This window comes from Rhinolophus sinicus, linkage group LG03 (assembly GCF_036562045.2).
Source record: "Rhinolophus sinicus isolate RSC01 linkage group LG03, ASM3656204v1, whole genome shotgun sequence".
NCBI lineage: Eukaryota > Metazoa > Chordata > Mammalia > Chiroptera > Rhinolophidae > Rhinolophus > Rhinolophus sinicus.
The window spans coordinates 64,786,385-64,804,553 of NC_133753.1; the positions used below are offsets into that span (position 1 = coordinate 64,786,385).

Consider the following 18,169-nt stretch of genomic DNA (forward strand, 5'->3'; position numbering starts at 1 on the left):
AGGTCAATATAAAAAAATCAATTGTATGTCTACATGCCAGCAACCAATACAAAGTGATATTTTGAAAAAGATTGTGTGGTACAGAGGGAAATAGAAGTTTGGTCCTTATCCGCTCCTCCTGGGACACCTCTCCTAAAACCCTTGGAATCCCCAGAGGGACACGAATGTTGGAACTTTCACGCCCCTCCCGTCCCCACCTGTGGGAAGGGAAGAAGGGCTGGAGATGGAATTAATCACCAATGGCCAATGATTTAGTCATGTCTATGTAATGAAGCCTCCATAAAACCCCTAAATGACAGTATTCAGGGAGATTCTGAGTTGGTGACCACATCAAGGTGCTGGGATGGTGAGGTGTCTGGAGAGGACATGGAAGCTCCTGCCCTGTGCATCTCTTCCTGCTGGCTGTTCCTGAGTTGCATCTTTTATAATGAACCAGCAATAATAAGTGCTTTCCTGACTTCCATGAAACATTCTAACAAATTATCGAGCCTGAGGAGGGGGTCATAGGAACCCTTGATTTATAGCCAGTTGGTCAGAAATACAGGTGGCCCAGCACTTGCAATTGGGATCTGAAGTGGGGGCGGCTTGTGGAACTGGGCTGGTGGGGTCTGTGCTAACTCCACGTAGTCAGCGTCAGAATTGAACGCCCATTGGTTATCCGAGTTGGAGAAATGGTCTCGGAAGGAAAACAAACCTCTCATTTGATGTCAGAAGTGTTATGGGGGGAGGGGAACCCTCAGATACCATTTTGCATTAAAAATGTCAAATACTCAGGAATAACTCTAACCAAAGATGTGTAAGTTTTCTACAATGAGAAGTATAAAACAAAGATATTAAAGGATGTTCATAAATTGGAAGACTCAGTGTTGTAAAGATGTCAATTATTTCCAATTAACCTACAAATTTATTTGAATCAGTCAAAATCTCAGCATATTTATTTTGGTGAAAATTGACAAATTGATTCTAAAATGTACAGAGAAACATAGAGAACCAGGAATTGCCAAGACAATCTTGAAGACCAAAGCTGGAGGATTATATCACTAGATATCAGGGTTTATTATAAACCTATAATAATTAACATAGGGTGGAATTGGCACAAAGATTGATGAATAGACCAATGGAACAGAAGAGAGAATCCAGAAATAGACGCAGTCATACAAGGTCACTTAATTTATGACAAAGGTGGCCTTGTAATATGGTGGGGAACAGGTGACCTTTTCCATATATGTAGCTGAAGCAATTAGACATCCGTACGAAAAAAGGAAGAATCCTGAAAAATGAATTCATATCATCCTCCAATGATGTGGATCTAAATGTGAAAGGTAAAATAATAAAGCTAGTGGGAAAGGTGGTGGAGGGCAGGAGAGGGGGAAACCCAATGTCTGGCCAACCCCTGCCTCGGGTCCAGTGTGTGTGCGTCTGTAGGACCCAAGTTTGGTGGGCTGTCCTGGAGCCCTTGACCTGCTGGGGCCAAAATCTGTCCACACTTGGGTCCTAGAGACAAATTAAACTATACCAGGTTTTCTTTATCCAAAGCAGATTTTTATTTTTATTTTTTTTATTTTTATGAGAGTTTGAGCCAAACTGACAACACATGGCAGGGAGCAAGATCTCAAATGCTCCCGAGAATAACAGTTTTGCAGTTTCTTTTATGCATTTGAAATTAAGGAAGATTACATGAGGTGGGAGAATGCAAGGCCAGGTTTGGATTACAAACTAGTTAAGATTATGTGCTGTCACACTTTAGAAGGAGGGGTCTGAAAGGGGGCATTTCAAAAGTGTGTTAACCTAGAGGCACAGAAACAATGGCCAGGGCTGTTTAAGGCAAAGATAAGCCTTTTACTAAAGAACTTATTACACCTGAGTCGTGACTACCCTCCATGACTTGCCCAGTTAGGAATTTATGATTCTGTGAGGTTCCTTTCCACAGAATGAACCTCTTTTTATCCCACACCAAAGCAGAGTTCTTAATGGCACAGATTAGGAGTAGGGCTTCTTTCTACAGATTTCACCTAGATTAGTTTGTAAACGCAGTCTGAATGCAATGAATAGTTGAAGGAAATACAGCAAAACATTCATTGTTGTGTTTGACTGGTGGGGCTACAGGTGATTTCCTCCTACCCCCGTTTTCTACTCCTTTAAATGTTCCTTAAAAGTGATGGGCTGCTTTTCTAAAGAAAACACAATCTTTTTAAAGAAAGAAAAGAGTCATCCATGAAGACTGAGTTCCTAAGGGACATTCAACAACTCAAGTATTTAATGTTGCCAAGTCGTTGGGTGTGAAACTCCTGAGACACAAACATCCTGCATCTCTCCAGCAACAGAGCCACACACCTGCCCAGACTGGGGTCCTCAATGTGCCATTCCTAGGTCTCCACCTTCCACGCCAATTTCCTACCTTCAGACTGAAGCCCAAGCCCCCGGCCGGGGCTGAGAGAGGGTGGTTGTTGCATCAGCCCCGAGGCCATAGCGTTAAAGCAAATCGGGCCATGCCAGCCCTTAAAGTTGCTGTCCCTAGTGTCCCACTTCTTTGCATCCACGCTCAATTCATCTAGTGGTAGAGCTTTCCTCCAAGAAGATACATATCCCTGAAGAGGAAGAAGGAAGGAGGAAGGAGGAAGGAGGCAAGGAGATGACTTTCAATCAGAGCACTAGTCACTGCTTTTCCTTCTGTCTAGCTTGACGGAAGTGATGTGTGCCTGAGACTCTGCAGTAGAAATGCACAGAGGCAGGGCGCCAGCTCAGGCTCAGGGTGACCTCCTGTCTGCCTGACACCTCAGCTGACTCAGGGCAGAGAGGTGCTGATGATTCCTTCCCAGGCTGGGATGTGACTGAGGAATGCTTTGAACTTCCCTCTTCTGATTGTCTGCAGACATTACTTTCTGGCTGGCTGGCCCTTGGCTGGACCAGAGGGGGATGCTGGTGGTGGGAGGGAATTGCCCAGCCCAAACCAGTTTGTAAAGGAAGCTCCCCGGGCACAGCTCCCGCTGAGGCTGCTTCCTCCAGCCTGAGCCTGGCAAATGGGGAGCAGGTCAGTTCCTGGCAAAGATTTTCTGGACAAAAGGCCGCCACACCCAGGAAACCCCAGGGCAGAAGTGGGGGGAGAGTTCAGGGAGCCCCAAGGGTTGGGACTGTCATGTCAGAGATGTCAGAGGAGATTCAGGACAGAAAGGGAAGTAACTATTCTTGAGTACCTACTATAGGCTAGGCTGTTTCTGAGGATCAACTCATTTCCTCCTCACAACAACTCTGGGAGGTAGGAATTATTATTATCCACAAATCCAGATGAGGTTCAGAGAGGTTAAATGACTCGTCCAAGGTCACAGAACCAGGAAATGACTGAGTTGGGGCTGGACCCCGGATTTGGTTCCAAATCCCTGCTCCCTCCACCATGCCCACTCTGATGGCTCAGAGCTGTTGTTAATCTTCTCAGATCTCAGGGCTGAGCAACCCAAGTAAACCCACGGGAGTATGTTGAAGTGGGTGGGCCAGGGCCAGCTCCCTCAGCCAAGATTGCTAGGTTCTTTCCTGGGCTGATCTGTGAGCCAGAGGCGAAGGGAGCTGGGGCTGCCCTGACTTGCAGGCTGACCCTCACTTTGTTTGGAACCAGGTTTATTTTTGCCCTGCAAGGGATGGGTAAAAATGTTCCAAAGAGCTTATGTTGGTGGCTGTGACGTCAGGGCCTGACGTATATGACACAAGCTGCTGAAGCAGCAGAAGTGTATTCTCTCCAGAACAGGTCAGGTCCCCTCTACAGGGTCTCAGCCTGACGTCAGGCAATCCGTGGGCCTGGCTCGAGAGTGGTGGGTGTAGCTTTGTAGCTGATGCTATTTGTTCCACAGCAATAGAGGGTTTGGATGGTGTCCCTCAGAGTGGGTCACCATGGCTTGGCTGGTCTGGAGTCCACAACCGGGGTCAGCAGAGCAGCCACAGTAGGTGGGTCACCCTCTCAAACTGCTTCTCCTCTGGGAGGAGACCGCCATCTGTCAGGGCCTGGGGTGCCGTGCCACCAAGCTATTGGGCCCCATAAACCCAAGGCAGAGCTATATAGAAATAAGTCTGCATTCGAACCTCAGGCTAGAGTTCAGACATTCAAATGAGTGCTGCCATTTGAGGTAAACCCTTGGGAGTGACTCTGCCTGTTCCAGCCATGCTCCAGGACTTCTAGAAGTCCTCTTTGGAAATCACCTTTGGGGCCCATCTTGAGCCAGTATCAATTGTTCTCCTAGCCTGTAGCCTCCACTTTTCACAGGAAGCGGTCGCCCACCTTACTCTCCATGCCTGGCTTTAAGTGGGTTTGGGCTATTTGCACACATCGAATTCTTTTCAAGGAAAGGACACTTAGTCCAGGGTAGGGATTCCTCCTCTGCGCTGCAGGCTGGGAAGGTGGCTTCTACAGAGCAAGTTTAAAGGAGTTTGCAGCTACTCTGAAGGGGGCGGGTCTTGGTTGGTTAAGTTCCGGAATGTTGGTTAACTAACTGTTAGGCTGGTGTGATTCTTCTCCATTTCTGGGTGACTGGAAGAGAGGAGCTGCACCCAGGACCCTGTTCTGAGTGCCAGTGAGCAGGAATGGGGGGCACACCCGGGCTTCCTCTGCTGGAGGGAGGTTCAGGGCCTTATCAGAGCTGAGCTTGGGCTCAGTGTGGCCCCAGGACGCAGGGTTCCTAAGTTCCAGCTAGTGATCTTGGCCTACTCTCCTGCTTTCGAGGCCTCAGCATTTCAGGGGGTAACAAGGGAATTGACTCCTTTACCACTGGGAGCTTCTCCAGATACAGTGAGGAGAGAAACAGCATCTATGCTAGCTCCAGGAGCCATTTTGGGTGTTTTAAATAATCATCACTCAGGGACAGCCTGATGGAAGCACCAGGCTGCGGGCTGAGCGTTTCACATATAAGATCTTCTAGCCACAAGCCTGAGAGGTAAGACTGTTATTGTCCCATTATGCAGATTAGGAAACCAAGTCAAGGAGCAAGTCCACCAAGTCCACCAGGGGTCCAGGCCTGCCATCTGCCCCTCTTCACATGGGGAGAGATCGTACCCTCCCCACCCTTTCCTGGGCTCCCAAAATACCTTGGGGGAAGGGCCTGAAGAACATTTGCTTTTCTGCCCAGTTGTCACCTGCAGGGTGGGTGGGTCCTAGACCCAGGCTGTGGCTCTCACCGCCATTGCCTGAGGGCTCTATAAGGTCTGCCCAGGGTCACTGTGCTGAAGTGTGGAGCATCCCCAGGGCGCTGAGCCGTACTCTGAGGTCCTGCTGTCCCACTGCACTGGCCTAGAGAGAGACGCTAATTGTGCAGGGCAGAGGGCACTGTGCACATAATAAGCCAACATGTCTGGGCTCCCCGCCCTGCAATCACTCCCACACTATAGGTCCCAGTGAATCCCCAGAGGAGAGATAATGGGGCCGTTGTTGAAAAGAATATGATAATAAAGCTCGTTCAATCACTTGTGTCAACACTCCCGTTGAATGAGAGGCCAAAGAGCCAGGCTGGCCAGCCGGAGAAGGTCAATATTGACTCAGGCCCACCTCTCGGCCCAACTCCAGCCTGTACACTCAGGCTGCAGTCCAGGAGCGGCTCAAGCCAGACCAGTCATCTGACCTCTATTCATTGTACTTAGAATCCTAAACCCATCCCTAGTCGGTCTACAGCCCTGGGCCTTCCTGGGCACGGGGTTATCTTCAAGGGAAGAGAGAAAAATGGCCTTCCTGGGAGGTCTGCAGGCCAGACCCCTCTGCAGCAGCCCAGATTTTCAACAGTCTCTGAATGCAGAGGCCCGAGTCTTATCACAGAGTCCTCAATGCCTAGTCAGAAAGAACCCCTGGAGTCACCTACTCACAAGATTAGGTCCCCAATCTCTCTCTCTCTCTCTCTGTTTTTTACAGCCCTTAGTTTTCTATTCTTATTTTGTTTACCTCTTCACTTTATGTTCATAATACCACTGTGACTTGGGCCACACCTCCTTTACTGGGTGCATTTTAAAGAAGGCAGGGAGCTGGGGAGAGGAAGGAGGAGATGAGAAAGGGAAGATACACATATACACGTATAAAGCACATGTCAGGCACTGTGTTATGTACTGTTAACTGGTGCACTTAATGGTCACAACTCTGAGACAGATAGTACGAGCTCTGTTTTACAGGTGCAGAAACCGAGGCTGAGAGAGAAGTAATTGTCTGAGATGTAGGTGTGGAGCTGGGATTGAAACCCAGATCTCTCCGACTCCGAGCTTCAAGCTCCTCTATCATATGCAGAGAAGTTAAATGACCTGCCTCAGATCACACCGCTACTAAGAGATAGGACTGGAAGCTTCAAGGCAAAGGCTCCCTCTACCACAGGCAACACCTATGTCCAGGGTCACACATGGACATGTGACCACATATGACAGGTACAGAGCGTGCTAGTTTCTGCCTTGGAAGCTGGGTCTCCTTCCAGAAACGGCCCCTTCCCTGGGGTCACCTCACTATCTGCCCCCAGTGGACCCTCTGCCTTTACTGTATTCCCATTGCTTTGCTCTAGCAACTTCCATAATCTCCTGACATATAGCCAGATCATTCTCCAAGTTCTCCAAGAGAGGAGGGCTCAGGTAGCTTCACCTTTTCAAACATGAGCAAGTGGAGGTGGGGGGAGGTGGCCCCCTGCTGGGCTATTCTCATTTCTCATTTATCACTGTGACTCCTCACAACTATCCTATGAGGAAGGATAGTTTTATAGACGAGGACATTAAAGTTTGGAAAGAAGTAAAGCAACTTGCCTAAGGAATCAAAGGCCAAGTCAGGATTCAAACCCAGCTCCTTCTGGTTCCAAATGTTGTATTCTCAGCCTACACGTGGCCTGAGGCGAACTCACAACATTGCAATTAATGCTGCACAAGCCACAAAAGACCTGACCACAGACAGACCAGAGCCCCTTCCCCTCCCCCAGCTAGAAAAATAAGTCAGAGGAGTTGAAAAGAACACCAGAATGGGGCAAGATACAGACAAAACAGCCTACACCTGGGAACTCTTCATGTCTTAGTCCTAGCGGCATCTACATCCCGGGGCGGAAGCCGCACAGTGGGTGCCGGAAAAGCTGCAGGGATTTTAGTAGGTTGGAGATCTGGGAAGCTAGTCGGCAGGCAGGGGCGTGCTGAGCAGCAGCTCTGCCTGGGGCTGCTTGCTGGCCTGCTCAGCATAGGTGCTGGGCGTACTACCGCCCTTCCTGTTCGGGAACCTCTTTCCCAAGCAAGAATTCAGCGCACAGCTTTGGTGACACTGCCTTGCCCCAGACAAGCATCAGACGTGATGACAAGGAGAGGCTGGGCAGTAGGCAGGGCGGGGCATTTGAAGCTTTGCTGCCTGCTATGGGCCAAGGTTGTGGAAGTAACAATGTACATCCACTAAGGACAGAAGTGGCACCTAGAAGGGACCACTGTGCTGCCCAGCAGTACCAAGAATGAGCCAGCCCTGGCGGGCCACCTGCCTGCCCACTGTCCCTTCCAGCCTGTTCCTCAAGCTGGTCTCCGGAAGGCTCCTGGGCACTCTACCAGGGTCGGAGATCCCTCACTCACCTCTGGCCTGCCTTCCTCGCCTCCTCTTCCTCCCAAATCCTCTCTCGTGCGTGGGCAGAGCTCTCAGGCACCAGAAGAGGGAAGACTAAAGATCTTCCCGGCCAGTCCTCCAAGGCCTGGGTGGAAACAGATCAGAAATTCACTGTGACAAATGTGGTAAGTTGTCCCGCGGATTTTGCGAATGGACCGAATCCAGAGAATTTGGAACCGCCCCACGCCCGCTGCCACCCGACTTAGCCACCTTCTCAGGTGCAAGGGGAGGCGGAGGGTTCCCCGCGGGGCGCAAGGGGAGGTGCGGACAGTGGGCGCAGCGCTTCCCGCCCTTCTGCCCACCGCGTTCCGAGTTCCAGAGGCCATGAGTCCCCACCTCGCAGACCCGCGTGGAGCGGGAATCCCCCAGCCCGTTGGGACGCTAGCGCCAGGCGCACACACGCGGAGGTAGGTCCCGCTCCGAAAGCAGCCCAAGCTCTCCGCCCCTGCGCTCAGGCCTCTTCGCCTGGAGCCGGTGGCCCCGAACTTCGGGGAATGAAAACCCGCGTGATGGGAGGCCTTTTCCCTCTTCTGGGCCACAGTCCGAGGAGGTTAGCCCCCCTGCAGCGGCGGCCGGGGCACCCACCTGCGAGCAGAAAGACCCCGAAGGACTCCGAGAGGCCGTGGGAGCTGGATCCGCCCTCCGCGGGAGGGACCTGCGCGCCGGGAACAGCAAGGAGAGGCCGCGCTTGTTACAAGTTGGTGCAGCGCCGGCTTCACCTGGCCGCGAGTTTGATTTCAGGGTGTGGCCTCAGGTAGGACACGGAGAAAAGTCTCCGGAAAAGTCGCCGAGGGGTCCAGGAGCCGCGGCCAGAAGCCCTTCTGCCCAGAGAGCGCTTCCCTGTTCAACCCTTTCGGTCTACCTGTCGGCGCCAGCTTCCTCCGGCCCATCGCCTAGGGGCCGTGATCCCGCTGTGACCGGCCGTGATCCTGGTCCCCGGGCTGCCGTGCAGAGGCCTGACCTGGATTATCCTCTGAGCGCCTCTCTGTGTAATTAACTCCTTAATTTGCATTGCAGACGCTCGCTTTTCCCGGATCCTAGATGTGCGGCTCTGCAGGGGGTGTGGGCGGGTGCCCACTCACAAACCCTGCAGGGCCCCAGCTAGAGTCCTGCCACCTGCCACCTCGGCCTGTCTGTCCCATCTTAACCACTCGAGAGTGGTTAAGGAACTAGCCTAAGGTCCTATAGTTACTGAGTGGTGGAGCCAAAATTTCAACCCATCTACATGCCCCAGCCTGTTCTCCTAGGGTAGCCCCTTTGTGCAGGAAGGAAAGCAGGATTTAAAGAGATTCCAGTTTCCTCGTCAGCTCTTGCTCAGATCTGAGGACCCTCTGGCCTGGGAATGCTAGGGTAGAGGACCTCTAGGGAAAAGAAAGCCTCCAGGACCCTGCACCCTCAAACAGGATGGGCCCAGCTCCAGAAACAGCATCTCCTGGTTGTCCCCAGCAATGCCCTGGCTGAGGAGCAGGATGGCTGTTCAGAGTGGCTCACTCCTGACTGCCCTTTGCCCTGCTTTTTTCTGGATTGAAGGATGGTTTCTCCTGTGTATATATGTCATGGGGGAGTGGCGGGGCCACCTGTCTGTCTCCTCTCTAAACAAGGAAGTGAGAAGACCCTGTTGTCCTAGATGTGGGCCCCCAAAGAGGGCTGTGTCCAACTGAGTGCTGAGGGGATGCTGGCTTAGAAATTCAGTACATCTGGACCCCAAATGGCTGCCCCAAGCAGTGGCTGGGTGACCGCCAATGTTGCAGAGCAGGCACCAAGGACAGTGCAGAGATTTTTTGTCATTGTTGGTCACCTCAAACTTGATTCACTGAGGTATCTATTGCCATGTATCATTTTTGTTCCCTGATTCTTTAGGTACATTAATGCATATAGATAAAGCTTTGCTTATGCACATTTTACTTGATGCTCCAACCAAACAGAGCTAAGGTGGCGAGTAGGAATTACCCAGCCCCAAACAAGCCCGAACCCTGTCTGGAAGCACCACAAGCCCCATGTCCTCAGCCTCCCTGAGGCAAGCATGGTGGTGCCCGGTGCTGGCCCTGGAAGGCCACAGACAGTGGTGTGGAAGCTGGGGCAGCTGCAAACAGGTCTCTGCTCCTCTCCTCACCCTCTGCCTTTCCCCCTCCTCTCTGTGTCTTTCCCAAGCTGATTTGTCTGACCAGGCAACATTGGAGGCCGGACCCTGTTAGCCAACCCCTGACCTCCTGAGGTCTCCCTGACTGCCTATGGTCAGCTGCCTGCTGAGCCGAGGATGAGGGGGCCACGTGGTGGGGAGGGGGCAGGTGATACAAGTGACTTTCCCCAGGGATTCCCCAGGGACATAGGAGCACTGGCTGAATGCTGGCTTTGGAAAGTGGGTTCTGCTGGTGGGGGTGGGGTGGGGGGAATTGGTTGCTGCAGATTTGAAATGAACCATGAACCAAATGAAATGCATAACATTGTTGAATCCAGAATCAACATCCTCAATTATTTTTCACTGACTCACAAATTCATGCATAAATTCTTTTCTTTTCATACAAATACCTTATATACGCAAACCACAGCTCCAAACAGTACTTTTGAACAGTTGAACTATGATACAATGAGAATATTATCAGAAATGAACTGGTATTTAATTTGGTTTGAACCCAGGCTTGGGTATCCCACAAAGGCTGCTAGCCAAGTCCCATCCTCTCCCTGTAGGGAGTGAGTCTAGGAAACCCTGGGGTCCTCCCACCTTTGGGAGCTGCAGTGGGGTTTGAGGAGAGGCAAAGACGCCCTAATAAAACTGACCAACCATGAATCCCCCATCATGGAGGTATTCAAGACCCCAGATAACTTATCAGTCAGATATGCTAGTGAAAAGGTTCCCATACTGGATACTAGGCTAGACCAGGGGACTTCTTGGGTCCATCACAACTCCAAGTTTCTGTACTTCTGGTCACATCTACAGGGGAGTCAGCTGCACCATATTGGATGACCCCCCGCAAACTGGGATGGCTAGGATGTGCACAGGGGGTCCTGAGTGATTAATTCCTATGTGTGACTCCCCCGCTTCTCCCACCTCCTCTGATCGAACTCAGCCCTGCCCAGAAGAAGGCAGAACAACAATGCATGAGGTGGCAGGAAATCTGGGGGACAGTGTCTTCTCCAGCATCCATGTGCCTCCCTCTGGCTCTGTTCCCAGGCCCAGGGAGAGGGATTAGGCACACCTTCCTTTGAGGAGCCCTAGCAGCTGGCAGAGGCCTTCTGGTTGAAGGGAGTTGTCCACGTACTGCCATCTACAAATTGGGCAGGAGCTCTGGACAGGGATACTTGAGAACTGACATTTCACTATGAACAATGACTCCTGGAGCCCTGCCAGCTCTGGAGCATTGGGCAACCAGAACTGTCTGGGAGGGCATCGGGTGGGCACATTGGGTAGGGCAGGCTCTTCCCGGCTCTCTCTCAGCCTGTGGCTGTTGGGGCCTGTTACAACATCTAAGCACGGGTTCGCGCCAAAGAGGAAAGATACGAATCGACTTGTGGTTTAGAAACACAAACACATTATCCATTGCCTGCACCTTTCTGCTGTGTGACTTGAAAAGCTGCCTGGGGATCAGGAATGCTGCTGATAAGCTCGCTCACTCCTTCTAGGGCGCCTTCTCTGGATGACTCTGCCCTCCTCTAATAATAGCAATAATAATGCCTGCCAATTATTGAATGCTTCCGATGGGCCAGGCCTCATGCTTAGCTATTTACACATATTATCTCACTCAAGTCTTCACGACGACCTTGGCACAGAAGAACAATGCTATTATTATTCTCATTTTACAGATGAGGAAACTGAGGCTCAGAGTGGTTAAGGAACTAGCTCAAGGTCCTGTCGTTACTGAGTGGTGGAGCCAGAATTTCAACGCAAGTCTATGTGCTCTCAGCCTGTTCTCTTAACTCTGTACTGCTCAGAAGTCCCCGGTTCCAAGGACTGTATGACATGACTTGAGCGTGTGGGGTTAGTGGGGGAGAGACTGGTCTTTTCCCTCCTTGTGCCAACTCTGCCACCCTGGATGGGTAAGTCATGTGACACAGAGAGGTGGTGGAATATCCCTCTCCCATTTCTGACAAGGGCAAGAGACCCCCCCCCACAGCACTGGGTGTGAGGGGTAGAGGGGGCCTCAGTTTCCCACACCCTGTCACTGAGTTTCCTGTTAGGACCCAGGTGCTAGATCTACCCAGTCGTGAGCCAGCGCCCTGCCTGAAGTCCCTGCATCAAGCCATCTGTCCTTCACAGACCTGCAACTTGCCCAGCACCACGAAGCCCACATGCAGCCACTGCTGGGAAGGCGGGCCTGGCACACCGGCTGGATGAGGTCACCCACCCACTCTGCAGCCCCTAGCCCTGCCAGAGAGGCACTTGTTGGGGAAGATCCCTTCTTCCTCCTCTCTTCCAGGCTGTCCAACATCTGTCCCTTCCTGCTCTTGGGGTGGCCTGAGCCAGTGTCCCTCATCCTAACGGGACCACCTATCTCTCTTTGGTGGTGGGGCTGAGAGGCAGGTACCCACCTCTGAGAGTCTGGGAGCTTGAGTTGAGGGAGCTGACATTGCTAAGCTCTTGGAATCCTTAGGCAGGAGGACGGTAGATAGAGTCTAACTGCAGAGAGCATGAGGTTTTGCAGCATTGGAGCCCTTCTGCCTCTATAGACTGCCAGCATGTCAGTTTCTTGATGTGTATAGTGGGGGAGGGAGTGCCCCCTTCTTTGAGACAGTGGTGAATGATGAGGTCTAGAGCATTAGGGTACAGGGGCCCTAAGGTTCAGCATCCCCAAACAGAGCGAGAGGCTCTTGACCTGGCCGCCCTCACAGCTGCTAAAGGGACCACGGAGGAAACCCCCTCCTCCATGCCATGTGTGCACATAGCTGCCACAGGGAGCAACAGAGACCAGCTGGGTGGGCCACAGGGACAGAATCCTAGGCTTCTTCCAGGAGAACTCGCTATGAAACCAACCCTACAGGTCTATCCCCTCCAGATCTTGGAGAGAGAACCCAGCCAGAGGGCGCACTGTCTGGGCCCAGTTAGGTATTTGGGAAAAGTCCACCGCTCCCCCTGCCTGGCTGCTGGACACGTGTCCTTTTGCTACCCTGAGCTTCAGCAGAGGGAAAGTCCCACACCCAGAAGCCTCCAGCCTCTCTCTGCCTTTTTCTCAAGTTCTGCATCTATGCTAGGCTCCCTATGCCAACAGGAATATACAGGCCAGTCTTCCCCAAACACAAATTGACACTTGCCTCACAGTCCCAAAGGGGCCTGGTGACCTGGATGAGCCGCTGGGATCAAGGGGCTGAAGCAGGGGCAGGGCAGGCTGTGGCACCCTTCCCAGGTACAGGGGCTATGAGCTACCCTGGGGAGGGCTGGGAACGGAAAGAGTCACCTCCGTGCTGACGACACTCATTTCAGAGACATGATGAATTCATTTAATATCTTCTCACTGTGATCACTTTCCAGCCCCTGCTCTTAATGGGCTCCAAAGTTCCATCCAAATGTCTGTTGCTGGCAGTTTAGCTCTCTGGCAGGCATTTTTGCTGGCAGAACTAACCGCTGGAAGCCTCCTTGAATGGAAACCCTTCACTGTCCTTTCCCCTCTCTTCTGAGTTCCCAGCGGCTGCCCTAGTCTGAGGCTGGGGCAGGGCTGTGACTGGCACCCATGCCCTGGTGCCCAGGGCCTGACTGAGGAAGGGCAGGTGAGCGGGCGGCGTAGAAGGCTTGTCACCAGATGAGGGCTCAGGCCAGTGCCCAGGGAAGGAAAGAGTCTGAGGAAGCGTGATGTTGGCTGCCCAAGCCCCATCACAACCCTCTGGCTGGGATACCTTAGCTCTAAATGCACAGAGGTCCCAGGCTCTGTGCTGCGTGGCCTCCTGGGAGCACTGACCAGCTGGCTGAGGAGCTCGAGGAGCTCTGCCTCTGTGTCTACCCTGGGTCAGTGTCAGAAGCAGGACCCATCTCACTACTACTCGGCTGGACTGTGCTGTGCTTAGAGGGTCCTGGAGAGGCCCACACAGCTGCTGCCATCCCTCCTCAGGGCCTTTCCTTATTCTCTGGCCCACACCTTGCCAGCCCCCGGATCTTCATGTGAATGCGGCTGTGCCCTTGCCAGTGGCTGGCATGGTGGCCTTTGCTGGGATGATAGACCATTTGGAGGCGGCTCCTCCCCCTGTCTTGCCCTCCCCTCCTGCACAGGAGCCCTGCACGCCTGGTCACTCCTGGCCTTGCGTTCTTGCCCCTGGCCCTGGCTCTAGCCCTCCCCAGGGTCTGAGACCTTCACCTTTCTGCACCTTTCCCAATCCCAGTCACCACATCTTCCAGCAAGACCCGCTACAGTGGAAAACAAGTCTTCTTGTCCAGCTTGGGCCTGGTGACAGAGTGACAGATGACAGGCCTCCAGCTTCTGAGATCTGACCTCTGATGGCAGCCATTGGACATTTAGATTCCTGCCTGGGGTCATAGTATATACTGGTGAAAAGACCACCCGAGGTAAAGGGTCTGCTGTGCGCTTCCCCTAACTTCCGCTGCAGAATCTCTTTCATTCCTACCGTGTTTCCCGAAAAATAAGACCTAGCCAGACAATCAGCTCTAATGTGTCTTTTGGAGCAAAAATTAATATAAGACCCAGTCTTATTTTACTACAACATAAGACTGGGTCTTATCTAACATAATATAAGACCGGGTCTTATATTAATTTTTGCTCCAAAAGACACATTAGAGCTGATTGTCTGACTAGGTCTTATTTTCAGGGAAACATGGTAGATACTCTTGTCATTGCTCCCTTCTTTGACTGAAGACATTGACAGCCTTCTGGTTAAAATATAAAATACTTCCTGGGACAACTAAAACTTGGGTCAATCCATTTACAAATTATCTGGGTCTGTTTACATTCAGACAGTGGCCTGGGTGGGGTGGGCAAAGCCTCTGCCTGGGGGGCGCTGCTGAATGAGCAGGGGCTAAGCTGGGGCTCCAGGTGGAACACGATGCAGGTGGGGAGGTTGGGGCACCAGGCCCCTGTTAGGGCAGGAGGCACAGAGGAATGCTGTGGCCTGTCCAACCTCCTACGTTGTCAGGCCAGGCCATCTCTCTGAAGCCATCAAGTTACAAGGCAGCTAACACCTGTCCCTGCTTGGGGTGCCTTTGATGCTGCTGCTGATGGAAGGGCCGCCTGGGTCAGGAAAGGGTACTGGAATGAGAGGTGGGGACCCCCAGAATTGAAACTGGCTCTGCCACCAGTTAGTTATGTGATCTCAGGACCCACTTTCCTTCTCTGAGCCTCTCCTTCCCTCTATAAAATGAGGGGACTGGATTAAACATTCTCGGGGACTCCCTTTGGCTTGAATGTGCTACAGCAACCCAAGGCAGCCAGCTCCTTTCTGGGGCAGCCCTTGCCTCCTCTGCGTTTCTCCTCACTGACCCAGGACAGCTCTCCGATGACCCATCGAGGCTGTGGCATAACGGGTCCCCTGGCTGCCTCCACCCTCTTGCCTACTTGCACAATTCCATGGGCAGCTTCATTTGAAGCTGAAAGAAAGAAAATGGAGGCTGGAGGCTCCAGGCCAGGAAGCTGCAGCAGAGAACCAGTCCTCCCGGTTTTAACCCTGCTGCTGCTGCAGCCGTCAGGAGCTGGGGCCCTTGAGCAAGGTGACTGCTTCCTTGCCATGTGCCCCAGGGTGACCTGCTCTCCTGGGATCAGAGACCAGAACAACACACCAACTGCCCTGAGCTTTCTTGGACCTGCTTCTCTGAGCACCCAGAGGCCCCTGTCCAGGTCCTAGGCAGCCTGAGTGTGCAGGAGAACACAACTCCGCCTCCACCCCCTTAGCCAGACGCCCAGGGGCCCGAGTGTTTTGAGGCTTTGGCAAACCAGAGTCAAATAGAAAAATGCAAGCATTTGCTGACCAAGGCAGCACTACAAAGAACCCACAGGTGTACAAAAAAGGTCATTGTCCCTCTGTAAAGACTTGGGTGTTTGCACTACCTGATGTGTCATAATGAGGTTTTATAGAAAATGCTGGCCAGAATGGGTGCCCCTTTGCTGGGGCTGAGGGAACCTGTTTTTTGCATACTAATTCCCCCAGCATATGAAACTCTATCATGTTCTGGGTTTGCCATGTTCTTTTGGGGGAAAAGAAGCTGAGATTACCTTTCCTCATTTCATAGAACAGATAACTCTTTGGCAGGGAAAAGCAAAACGTCTCTCATGTTGGAGCCATAGGATTCCTGGGCATTTCTAAGTCACCTGCCACAGTGGTCAAGGAGATCTCTGTGGTCTCCAGTCTGGCCCCTCGGCACGAAGCTCCTCCAAGTGTGTGCTTCTGAGGGGCTCATCAGTCACAGTTCTTCAAGGAATCGGAGCTACCACGTGACAAGATTCCAGGCCCAAGGAGTGGAATCAAGGCCAGACCGGCCTCTTAATTCCTTCACTATGTACAGCCCATTTCAAGCTCTCAAGACCTCAGACTCTGAACCTCAGAAAGAAAAGGAAACTCTTAATAGGCTCAGGTCATTCCTTAAAGAACCTCAGTGGACAAACAGTATGCTATTTGGGGAAAAATGAATCTGGTATTGCGTTGCTTCCCAGCGTTATCAGACATGGATCTATTGGCATTCTGAAAGCTTTAGCTTTTCTTCAGGGCAGGGTTCTTCCGAAGCCATCTCCTCTGTGAAGCCTTTTCTGATTCCCCTAAAGACCCAAGTGAGGTCTCTCCTTCCCGGCACTTTGTTTCTATAACACTAATAATTATCACAATCATAATGCATCTTTTGCCGAGCGCTATGTGCCAGCCGTGCTGCTATGAGTGCTCACATAATGGCCTTATTGAATCGTCTCAGCAACTCTGCCTCGTGGGTACTACAATTATCGCCGTCGGACAGGAGAAGAAATGGAGACCTAGAGAGATGAGGTAACTTATCTGAGGTCACCCAGGCAGGAAGAGGCAGCCCTGGGCCTGATGCTCACCTGGCTGACTCCTGCTGTTAACCATCCACCATCCTGCCTGTTCCTGTACTTGTATATCTCCCTGAGCACTCATCTTCCAGCTGCCCCATAACTGTAACTGTTTCTTCTTTTGTTTTTCGTTCTCGACTAATCTTTTTTTCCCGTCCATCTTCATAAAGCTCTATGTTAAGAACCGCTCCCAGTATCGGTCTAAGTTTATAAATTATCTGGACTGAATAGGTCGTGGCTGACAATTTCAGTTATGAATTGGGGGCTCAGAGCAGGCAAAAGGACGACACCCCCTATTGCTGATTACAGCTCTGCAGCTGAGCTGGTTCCTGTCGGGGCTGGCCCCACGCTCAGCTGTCCTCCCTACTCCTCTGTTGAAGGGCTATGAGCTCCGAGGGCAAGGGCTCTGTCCAGTTCATTTCTCTGCACTTTCCCTGATCCCTTGTTCCTGCAACCAGTGTTTTGTACTTAGTAGCCAGGCAATCGCTGTTTCCTGCCTGAACAGGGGTGCCAATTGCCATCTCCAAGTGCTGCCTGGAGTTCACATCTTGCCAAGAAAAAACAAGTTCTCCTTTATCTCACACCTCACCCATCTTATCTGAGCCTTTCGTGGGCCCTAAGGCTGAGCTCAGGAGGGGGCTTCCAGTCAGCCTGCTAACAGGGCAGAAGGGCGGGCTCGACTTCAGGGGTGCCTCCCACGTTCTTTCTGCCTCCCAAGCTTCCATTCTCCGTGCTCCATTCCAGCCTGTTGGGTAGCCCACTCCTTTCCACCAAGGCAGGTTCACAGAAATGAACACTCTGCTTGAGCCCTCCGAGGACAGGCTGCAGAACCCCTGTGTATGAGGTGTGCTAGTATCCTCCCTACTGCCCAAGTCCTAGAACCTGCTCCTGCATCCTGGGCTTTCCCACTCCTGAAACTACGAGCAGGGCTCTGCTTCAGGCCACAGGACAGCTTCCCACGAGCCCTTCTTGCCCTTTGTACCCAGGACAGAGTGTGCTAGAGGTGTCTCTGGGGCCATTTGGGTAAAGAATGCAGTTTCTCAGCATCTTTACCTCTTCCCTGCCCAGCCCTCCCCACAGAGGCAGGCAGGTGTAAGAAAACCAGCAGCCAGAGCCCTCCCTGAACCCTCTTAAAACTCCAGGTAGCTTTTTCATCTCCTGCCCCCTATGTCCTGACCTCTACCCCTGCTCCTTTCTGGCCCTGTCAGCTGCCACCCTGCTGGCCTGCTGTTTGTTTGGCACCGCATAGCCTCTGCCACTCTGAACCCAGCTGGGCACCAGACGCTGCTCAGCTCTGCACACACTGGGGACCCCCAGGCTTGAAGTCACCTTTTGCGAGGAGGCAGGAAATACCCTCACAGCTGGGTCATTTTCCTCATCCTGGAGCCAGGTGTGGGGACTGAGTGGGAGATACTTCGGTGTTCATCCTGACTCTGGTCCCCGGTGCCAGGACATGGGGCATTCCTGGTCATCCTTGGTAGTTGTGCACAGAGTAGGAGACCCCAGACCTGCCTGCACCTTCCCTGTGTCTGGCATGACCCAGAGAGCTCAGCTCACAATGAATCAATCTGTCCTCGATTCACTGGGCCTTCCGTCCGGAAGGGCCATGCGGCCCCCACACTCCCACCTATGGCTACTCATG

At 52.3% G+C, this 18,169-nt stretch overlaps 1 protein-coding gene across 3 annotated transcripts in view; it reads right to left on the minus strand.

Moving 5' to 3' along the window:
• Positions 1–18,169, minus strand: part of PAK6 (p21 (RAC1) activated kinase 6) — a 34,067-nt gene that overhangs the window by 14,111 nt on the left and 1,787 nt on the right. For all 3 annotated transcript variants that reach the window (XM_019725499.2, XM_019725500.2, XM_074327914.1), the window contains exon 3: positions 7,546–7,661. The gene's annotated coding sequence lies outside the window, so the exon portion shown is untranslated. The remainder of the gene's footprint in view (positions 1–7,545; positions 7,662–18,169) is intronic.